Here is a 10,950-nt window from a genome sequence, read left to right as displayed (position 1 = left end):
TGGTGCTCTAGTGAGGGAGAGAAATGAAGGTCGAATATGGATTTGTTGTCACATGCCAAGAAGTGAATGATGACAGATTCATAAATTGCTAAATCTTTTCTGAACTGGTTTAGTCCCCTAGCAAAGTATACTTTTTGTTGATGTTGTCTTAGTCTGATTTGGTATGTTATTCCATCATATCTGAAATGGACAAAGTCAGGGTATTTTGGTGCACATTGTTGGTGGTAAGAAGAAGGCACCACTATGGTGTCTGCAAAAAAACATAGTAAGAAAAAGAAAATGAAATTGCATGAATGAAAGAACAAAAAAAACCAAAGAGTGGGCATATAAGATTACCATATCATTGTGGAATGGTGTTGTGAACTGCATGATTAATGGTTTTTTGTTAACCAGATATTGAATCTGCAGTGAGATAGAATGAAAAAAATAAGATAAAATATGGTACTTAAAGATAATATTTAAAAATATCTGGACAATGACAACAATATAATAAAATCAATGAATGTATCATGTCATGACTATAAGCAAATACGCCCAAATTTTAGAAATACCAAAGTTTAGTAGTATTCATACTATTGTAAATACCCTCATAATATTTTCAATCAAATGTTGAGAGTGATAGTCATGGTTAAGTTAGCATGTTTTATAAAGTGTATTTTGCAATTAAAGATTGAGATGTACACAGGCTGCTGGGATGAAGTGGCATTCAGTTGGAATGCAGGTTTAAGAATCAGAATAGAAAAATTATGCCAAAGTTTTGGGATTATTTTAGTTTGGGACAGAGCAGCAATCTTAAAATTTGTTGCACTATGTCTGTTTTTTGGTTTGGTTACATGTTAGATTTCTCATATGATAAAATAGAGTAGGAACAATTATTTTCTTTTCTAATAGAAGCCATCCTAGGCAACTAATACTTCGTAGATCAGTTAATGGTTAAATTAAGTTAGTGATTGGTTTGAGAATAGTTTTTTATGCTGGTAGTGTGAAGTAGGAACTTCAGTCCAGCCAATATTTCTGTTATCATGTTATTCATAGAGTGATGAACTATTGTATGAACTTTTGCACACTGCCATTTTTTATTCTCCTAAAACTCTCGTTATTCCTATTCTGCATATTATAGGTATGAAGCAGGAACTTCAGTCGAGACAATATATCTAGTTTTGTCATACTTCTATCACATGATTTGTGCTGCAAGTAAAAAGTTTTGGTCTAGAATTACAATGTGCAATTATTTATTAAGATGACAAATCAATATAGATCCAAATGTGGAAGTCAAGCAACATGATGGTCAAAATCATAAGTTACACCTAACAGGACAAATCCCTCAAAAACAATACCTAGGATGAAGCGGGTCGGGACTCAATTTTGTTCCCTTTGGTCAATATAGCCTTTTTATTCGGTGATAAAAAAACATAAATTGATTAGTCTCAAATTTATAGTTTAGATAAATTAAATTCATTTTTGCCCTAAACGAAAGGGAACTCTAATTAATTTATATATGGCTATATCAGTTCTTCAATATGAGTTATTAATAAATTATAAAAAAATAATGCAATGTGGATTTCATGTTAGGGATTCTAGTAGGTGTATATTCTATCTAATTACTATCCATCAGTGGCATATTGCAAATTAGAACCAATTTTATAGTACTATATTGCATATTAATATCAATAAACAGAAGAAACACAAAAAATAATTCCCTATTTGTTGTCTAGCAGTCAAAGTATAACAAAACTAAATTTTCAGTGTTTATTCATATGTTGTTCATTGTTTAATTCTAAAGTCAAAGTTGATAATATCAATCAGTCAAAATGTATCCGTGCATGCATTGAAAAGATTAACTAACGAAGAAGTTTTGGTTTGATGTATAGAACATAATAGCAGGAGAGAAAGAAAACTTAAGTATGTATTGACAAAAGAAACACACAACTCTGGGAATCTGGATGATGAGTTTCATCACAGTACCATATTTACACTTAAAATTTTAAGAAAACAAAGTAAAATATAGTTAACGGAATTTGAATATATATTGTAAATAATTTTAGACTTGCCTTGCTTAAAATAGATGATGAGTCTGAACTCATGGTTGTCTCGCTTGAACTGGATGATGAGTCTAAACTCATGCTGGCAGTCGTCTAAGTATTGGTTTTTTCAAAAATGAAAGAGGAGTGGATGGCCGAAGAAGAAACGTTGTTTGGAGAAGAAGTGTCAGACTGATGCAGTGGTTGGTGAAAACATGTAGCTGGTGGCATATGAATGAATTTGGGAATTGTAGAGCATTAAATGCTGGCTCAGAAGATTGGACGTAGAGAGTCATCTGAATCATCATGAATGTATCTTTGGTGGTGCAGGCAGTCGAAGTGTTTTTTTTTTTTTCTTTTTTTGCTGAATGTCACAACCAATATTGATATTTATAAAAATGCAGGGAAAAAATGTATCACAAAAAATCATCATAATTATGTATTTGGCAAAACATATATTCAACATTAATGGTCTCAGCAAAGCAATTATACATATTCTAAATATATAATTTTAGAGGAAATTTTTTTCATGAATAATCAAAAGTTTTTTTACAAAATTAGTTGATTGTTTAACTATATATATATATATATATATATATATATATATATATATATATATATATATATATATATATATATATCAATGTTTTAAAATATTAGTGTGAGCTGCGGTTGATTATAATATTTTTTTTATCAATGCATGTTAGTGGCAAAACACAACTAATTTGTGTTACTTAAAATGAACGAATTAGTATTAAAAGTAATAAGATTTTTTAACGATGGGCATTAATCAACGTTGCACGTTTAGTAGTGCATGATTAATTTTTGTTGTGCTTAATAATTTATGTGGGGATAAAAAAAATTATTTGTCATTAATTTTATGGATTAAAGGCAATACATATATGAATATAAAGTAGTTGATTTGAGCAAAGTTTAAGAATTTATAAGTGGTCCACTATGTATCTTTAAAATCAAGCAAAATAGATGCAATTCATAAGTTGAATTCAATAGTATAAATTGCAATTGAAAGATTTTAATGTAGAAGATGATATTATGTACCTCATAATAGAACATTTGACAGTGGCTCATATGATCTTGTATCTAACTGCATATAAGAGCGTTTTTGAGTAATTGTTAAATAAAGTATTATTAGGAATAAAAACTAACAATTGTGTTAGGGCAGAAATTATATTAACCTTGTTAGATTATTGAAGACCTCTTTGGAAACTACATTGGTGGTAGAAGTCATATTTTTTTGGTCTTTATTATGGATCAAAATTTTTAAGCCTTTCTTTGTTTTGACCCTTGATAATGCAACATATAATTGACCATGGCTAAAAACTGGTTTTGGCAAATAAAGTCCAACTGTGGACAGTGACTATCCCTGAGATTTGTTAAATGTCATTGCATAAGATAACATGATTGGAAATTGTCTTCTTAAAAGTTTAAAAGGCCATGGTGATTGTGAAGGGGATATGGACATTCTTGGAATGTAAACCATATGGCCTGAATTTTTGCCATAAATGATTTGAGTCGCAATTACATGCTTTGCCAGTCTTGTAATTATTAATCTAGTGTCATTACACAGGCCTTAAGTTTGGTCTAAGTTCCTTAAAAGCATTATAGGAGTTCCTATTTTAAGCTTGATACAATGATTTGGCAAGCCAGATGTCATCAATGAATTAAGGAATTCAGTAGTTATTGTTTGAAAATGACAGCTTTCAATGGTTTCTGATTTGTCTATAGAGTCAGAACTTAGGTATTCCATGTGTTCACCTATGATAATTTTTGTAATTAGTATGGTAGTTGTAAAGTTAAAGATCTTTCCAAAACAACAGAAACACTAAATAGATAATAATATTTAAAAATTGGTAATTAAGCAGGGCTAATTTAGATAGGTGTAATACCAATTACATTAGTGATTCAATGATTACCTGGGGTTAATGATAGTATATAACCATTGACCTATTCGACTGTTTCGTTGGTTGAAGCTAATATTGCCCTACTGTTGAAGAATTGAGGATCATTGTGATGCTGAGATAAATCTGGGAATGTTGAGTTAACTATAGCATGGATTTGATCATCATATTTAGTTATCAATAGGTCTTGAGGGATTTCAATTGTGGAATAGCCATCATTTTCATGTCCAATAATTCCATCTCCAATGTCTAGGATCCACTTAGCAAATGTGGCAGTTTCTTGTTCATCTGGTGATTGTACATTGTTTTGCAAATGCATATTTTTTTCAGTCTTAAGATCTGATAGCAATCCCATAAATAAGAAGAATTAATTGTTGCGTTGACAATGTCTGAGCGACTTCCCCTTGGAATGACTGACAGTATTTGTCAGAAGTCTCCACCAAATACCATGACTTTAACTCCAAATATTTGATTTGAACTAGGTTTAGTTTTAATTATATCTCTTAAACTTTGGACAAGCACTTCAAAACAAAATTTGTGAGCCATTGGTGCTTCATCCCAAATAATTAGGCTTGTTTGATTTAGCAATTCAGCTAATTCACTTCCTTGATGAATGTTGCATGTTGAGTCTTCAAAAATGGGTACAAGTATTTTGAATTTTGAATGTGCAGTCCTGCCACCTGGCAACAATAGAGAAGTTATGCCGCTGGAAGCAACTATAATAACAATTTGATTGTTTGCTCTCAATGAAGTTGCCAATGTTCTCCATATGGATGTTTTTCCTGTACCTCCAAATCCATATAAGAAAAACATGTCACCTTGATTTTTGTTGACGGCTTCAATGATTTGGTTATTAATTGATGTTTGCTCATCTATAAATATGTATTAGTTTATGTTAGACACAAAAGAATAACAATTCAAATTCAAATTGGAAAGGTATAACACCTGTTATGGATGAAAAAAGTTGTAGAAATTTTGACTGGTCTCATCATTGTTGTAATTTAGCTCTGCTAATATCAGGCTATTGTCTAGATAGGACGTGCAATCAGCATCCTCAGGATATGACATTGAAGGATAGTCTTTAAGTGATTTTTGTTTTACGTGCAATAGTTGTTCAATCTCGAGCAATGCCAAATTACTTAGATGATTATCATCGATATGTAATTCTAACACATTAGACGTTATCAGTCAAATTATGATTATGGTTGATGCCATCTGATGTAAAAATTAATCAAAACTAACCTGTATTTATTGTTGATTTGCTATAATGATATGCAATGTCATCGGCTAACCAATGCCAAGTTTGGTTCCAAACTTCTTCAGGTTTATTGATGGCACCTGTTAAAAGCATCAACACAAATAATTTCCTCAAATAATTAGTTGTACCCTAGTCCTTTGCCTCTTTGATTGCTTCAACGAATTCTCTATCATCTTGTAAAAACCCTATGACAAAGCATGTTTCTCTATATATAGGGTATTGAATATTTGTAACAGTTCTAATATCCTTAAATGAAGTTGCTCCTTTGTAGGCAATAAGCATCATCCTCAAATAAAACAATTCTCTTATCGTTGGTGGGACCCATATAAGCCTTCCAATAGTGTATCCTTTCTTTCTAAGGTGCCATGATCTAGTCTTTTGATTATATACAAACTTTGAAACGAAATTTGAAAAAGTCAAAGTTCTTCCTTCTAAAAAACATTTGTTGGCATTCATCCAAGCTAAAAATTTGGAATATGAAATGCTTGGCTTGGATAGGACATCATCAATATCATCATGGTCCTCATAAAGAACACTGTGTTAGCCTGAAAGATGGAAATATAATCTTTCAACGGCAGGCTTCCTAGCATGTATTGGAAAACCAAAAATTCTCCAAGCAGCTTCACAAGGAGAAATCTATCTAGCATAAACATTTATTTATTAAAACAATAATGGGCACATTAACTACATATGTTAAATTAATACTACCTGCAGTCTATATATTCTTTAATCTCATCTTTCTGGTTGGTAGCATTCTGGATTTTATCATTGCCATCATAAACCATAATAGTAGTGACTCTATCATACCCTTTGTTTATGTACTTGAATAAATATTTGATTGAAGTACTTTGATTACACCATTCAATATTGACATGTGCTTGGTATTTTTTCGGTAATTTTGGATTATAAGGTACGATGTGTCTATTATCAATGATAACACCATTCTTTGAAATTGTACAACCATCATTTCTCCTAGGATATACTGGATAACCATTTGCATCTAAAAGAGTGCGAGGTTGGAACATTTTAGGATAAAACCTGTTACACTTTCCTTCTTTCATACATGGAGATTCAAAGCATATAATTCCACATGGGCCATGAACCATATGATTTTGCACCAATGTATACAGTTCTGGGTCATCTTCGTTTGAAGGTATCTCTGTTGATATAATCTGGTCAATTTCATCTGAAGTTGGATATTTATTGTTTGGGTGCAAAAACAACAATAAATGGACATGAGGAAGTCCTCATTTTTGGAATTCTATTGTATGCATATCTGTGATTGTTAAATTATAGTATTAGTAGGAAAACAATAACATATAAATATTTAACAGTTATGTTATACGATGAGCAAAAGTGAGAAATAATAAATTGAATTCTAAGTTTAATAGAAAAAGTTGTTATCAACTTACATGCCACTGCTTTTCCAAGTAGGTGATTCTTTGTTAGGTCTGAAAGCATTTCTTCATATTTCAACTTGAAAACTCGTGACATAATGTCTGGTCTATCTGCTACTTTCAAATTCAATGGCGCAAGTAATCTATGGATTTCAGGCCAATTTAGATTACATGTTAAAGTGATAAAAAGATTTGGGAAACCGTGGTTGCATATCGCCATACCATCAAAATATAGTTGATCCATGTAGCGCGGGCTCCCAACAAAGGTAGAAGGCCAAATTACTCTCTTGCCTTTATTTAAACCTTGGATTGTCCCATCATCCAGTGAATTTTGTAAGCTACAATACTTGTCAACTCTGAGTTTCTTTTGGTTGTTCCTGATGTAGTTAAGTTTTTCCGATTCAACCATCGTATATGCTTCAACAATGAATTGTTGAAATAGTCTTCTAGAATGCAATAAAGTTTGAGCTTCATTTGGTCTGGACTGAAGTCTATAAGCAAACCACTCTCTCATAGTAAGACGATTTCTCTTTCTTTTTTTGTTGTCTAGTGTTGCACGGTGAAGTATGTCAAGCCTATATCCATCTTCACCATAAGGTAAAAACAGAGGGAATTGTAGGCCTAGATAGTTAGAGTGCAATTCATGTATTCTCTGTAACTGTCCATTTTGAGTCTCAACAATAATATCTCTTCTTGAGTTGGGATTAAAATCACCTACAATAAGTGCAGCAACTTCTAAAACAGTTGGAACATTGTATGTACGACCATCCTTTTCACGAGTAGTTATCAATCTTAATCTGACATTATCCACATCACTATCTGCCAATCTATCTCTAGTCATCCTAAAACTTTTAGCATGCGCATTATGTTCATCCAGCATTTCACCTAAACTTGAAATAATTTGCGGTTGAATTCCATCATGCTGGCTGGAAAAAGTAATATTAGAACTGATATGTAATTGAAAGAAAATCTGTGATGAATGCATGATTTTTATAATTATAGAAATGAAAGAATCAGTACCTGATGACATTAATTCTATTTTGAACTTCATTATCTGTGTCAAAGATATATAATTGTGCAAATTTGGGTTCTTTTCTAGACATTGGTAATAAACTGCTTATCCGGTGACATGGTTGACCCTGAATTCTAATTGTAGAAGGTCCTCTCAAATGATTAATTGATTTGTCTAACTTAATACTAGTAGAAGTAAATGCAAACATCATGTTATATGTGCATATGTTTTGTTGATAATTTCTACCATCAGCTGAATTATGATCAAAGAGAAGTCGGTGGAGATATTTGGGCGAATTTTGTAATAATGGAAGTTCAACTTTGTCATCTCCACAACATAAGCTGAACCTCGGGCTTGTACTATTTTTACGTTTTGATATTCTTTCATTATACCACATTTTTGCATTACAGTGTCTACACTGCATCAGTTGGTCACCAAGTTCAGAATAGCCTGAAATTGTTTAATGACATATAGAAAGATGATGATAACAATTGATAACATGGATAAAAAAATATGTCAACTGATATGGTTGTCAATAACTCGGGATTATAATTCCCACCTTCAGTGTTAATTGCACGGTCATTGGCAGAGGATTGGCAATCTTCATTTCCAGGGGAAAAATTTAAATCAGATCCTGCAAGAATTACAATTACATATGGTTATTAGATTTCAGGGATGAAAAAACCTTGAATAAAGGAGTTTCTTTGCATGGTACCTTGTGTTGATTCAGAACTTAGATCCTCTGTTAAATCAGATTCAATTGCTTATAGATAGAGACAAATCAAAGTTAAATGGAATCAATTAATCGAAAGCAATATATTTTACATGCAAGATGATTCATATATTTTCTTACTATGATAATTCCTATGTTGTGAAGTAGAGTCCATAATTTCCTGTGGAGGGGCTTGAGCCTGAGGTTGTCATTTTTATCTATGATACGTTTTCTGTTCATTTTGGCATTTGTTGAATTAGACTTGTCCGTGAATTGGTACTTTTCCATGGTGTTAATGGCAATTGTTGACTTGGTCGAGTTATAAATTGATGAGAAAATAACGATTGAGATCAACTAAGAAATAGTAAACTAAATCTGGAATGCATGCAAGACATTTTGAAAATAAGAGAAATGGACAACTGAAGGCCTAGAACTATAGTTCAACATTGACAGCTGGGAAAATCTGCATATAGGAATGATGACACTTGAGTGTAGAAGCATCGGTTGGTGAGATTGATGGGAAAACTAATATGAAAGATGTTGTGTATTTTTTGTAATCACATGTATAGCATATATCATTCAACTTGATGTATGTTTTTTTTTCTTCGGAGGATGCAGAACAAAACAGGGCACAAACAGCTTAAGGCAATCCCAAACCAAAACAACTTTTCGTAAATTTGAGCAATTAAGATAGTGTTTATTGCTGAATTAGACTTGTTTCTATATTGAAAATTTTCACGTTCTTAATGGCAATTGTTGTACTTCACCAAGATACAAATTAATTAAAAAAATGAAACAAATCTTGAAAATAATAGAAATGGCTAGCTAAACGGCTAAGTGTATGGTTCAACATTGATAACTGCGAAAATTGGAGATACAGGAATGGTAATAATTGTATGTAGAGCCATGGCTCGCTGACACTTGGACAAAACCTAATATCAAAGATCTTCTGTGTGCAGAAGTAGGGAGAATGAATTTTGGTGAACTTCTAAAAAAATCCCCTTGCTTTATTTGACATTATGATAAAAAAAAGTGTATCATATTTATTCTGGTTTTATCGTATCATGTGTCATTGCTCGAATGAGCGATTAATGCTATTTGTGTTAGGAGCAGCTAACAATCGAATCCAATATTTTCCATGATATGGTTTTTGTAATAGTGTGGTAATAATTCGTCATATTTGCTTTTATAGATGATAGAGAATACAATTTAAATTGGATAATATCAACACATGAAATTAAGCTTGGGGGAAAAAAACTTTTGGCTCCACACTGCAAACGCACAATAGATTTCAGTGCTAAGCTAACACATATATAGAGTTTTAAGCAAGAGATTATGGAGAACTGGAAGCAAGAAGCTATCGTATCATGGAAAAGATATTTTCTTTAAAGGAAAAAGGGTGTAGTAATTCATTGTCCTGATTTAATTGTGTTAATTAATATCAATTATGGTCATGATGAAATAAACCACAATCTGTTAATAATGATTTTGTAATCAGTTTCAGAACTGATAAAAAATATAATTCAAATTGGACAATCTTAACACAAAAGATATCTAAACAACCAAAAGTTAATTCCTGCTTCCACATTAGGAACCTATAAGATATGTCCACCCTGACAAAATGTTAAACAGGGACAGTACAGGAAAAGAACGTCAATGTTTCAACAATTGCACATCTTGCAAATAATAGAGTCTATACAACGCAAAAAAAAAAATTGCAAGTAACTGCATTCATTCAATTTGATCATGTCTTGCTAATTTGTTAGATGAAAGTTAGGTAGGTGAAATCTGAGAGCTTATCGGTTCATCATCACAGTCATCAGATGTAATCCATTTTGTGGGTGTCAATGGAAGACCCAGAAGTGGATCATGATCTGATGTGACAGACACAGATTGTTGCATAACACTTACACTAATCAATAAACTAAATTTGGAATTAGAAGCGACAGAGTTTTTAAATAAGATTCTGCCAACACACATAAAATCTGGAAAACACTATCACAGTGTCAACTTACAGATTCAAGTTGAGAAGGATCATTGGAGTCAAGGATAGGAGCATGAACCTTGGAACATGCCTGCATAAGATATAAGTTCAGGGTAACAGATATGACAATAATGGCTGCAACATGCTTTACAAAACATTACCTCAGGCAGCATGCCCACCACAACATTGAACACATAAAAGGAGTAAAAAATGTTGCTGCTACTATTCTCTCTCGTTTTGCATGGATACAACAAAATGAAGCCTTGTAAGGTTTCCTATCAAAACATAAAGCATAAAATGAAGTTCGACAATCAAGAATTGCCTGTACTTACAAATGAGTTTCACTACCCTGGTAGAGAAGCTGTTAATGACAAATTCAATTGTCTCATTGATAATATTTGGAATATTCCAAAAATACAAATAATAACGAGCGGTTTGTCTATTCAGTGAAAAAGGGCATAATCTGTGCTCTATACAATTTCTGCATAGCAGATAACCAAGGAGTTCCTCTCCTTACAAAAGCCTCTCCTTCTAGAAAAGGTTATACAACTTTTGTCCTGTTATCAGGCCCTCATAGAGGTGTTTATACCAATTTTAAAGACCTTTGCCTTGCAAAGGAGGGTATTCAAAACCCAATTGTCCTTGCA

This window comes from Glycine soja, chromosome 12 (assembly GCF_004193775.1).
Source record: "Glycine soja cultivar W05 chromosome 12, ASM419377v2, whole genome shotgun sequence".
Taxonomy (NCBI): Eukaryota; Viridiplantae; Streptophyta; class Magnoliopsida; order Fabales; family Fabaceae; genus Glycine; species Glycine soja.
This window is presented reverse-complemented; position numbering follows the sequence as displayed.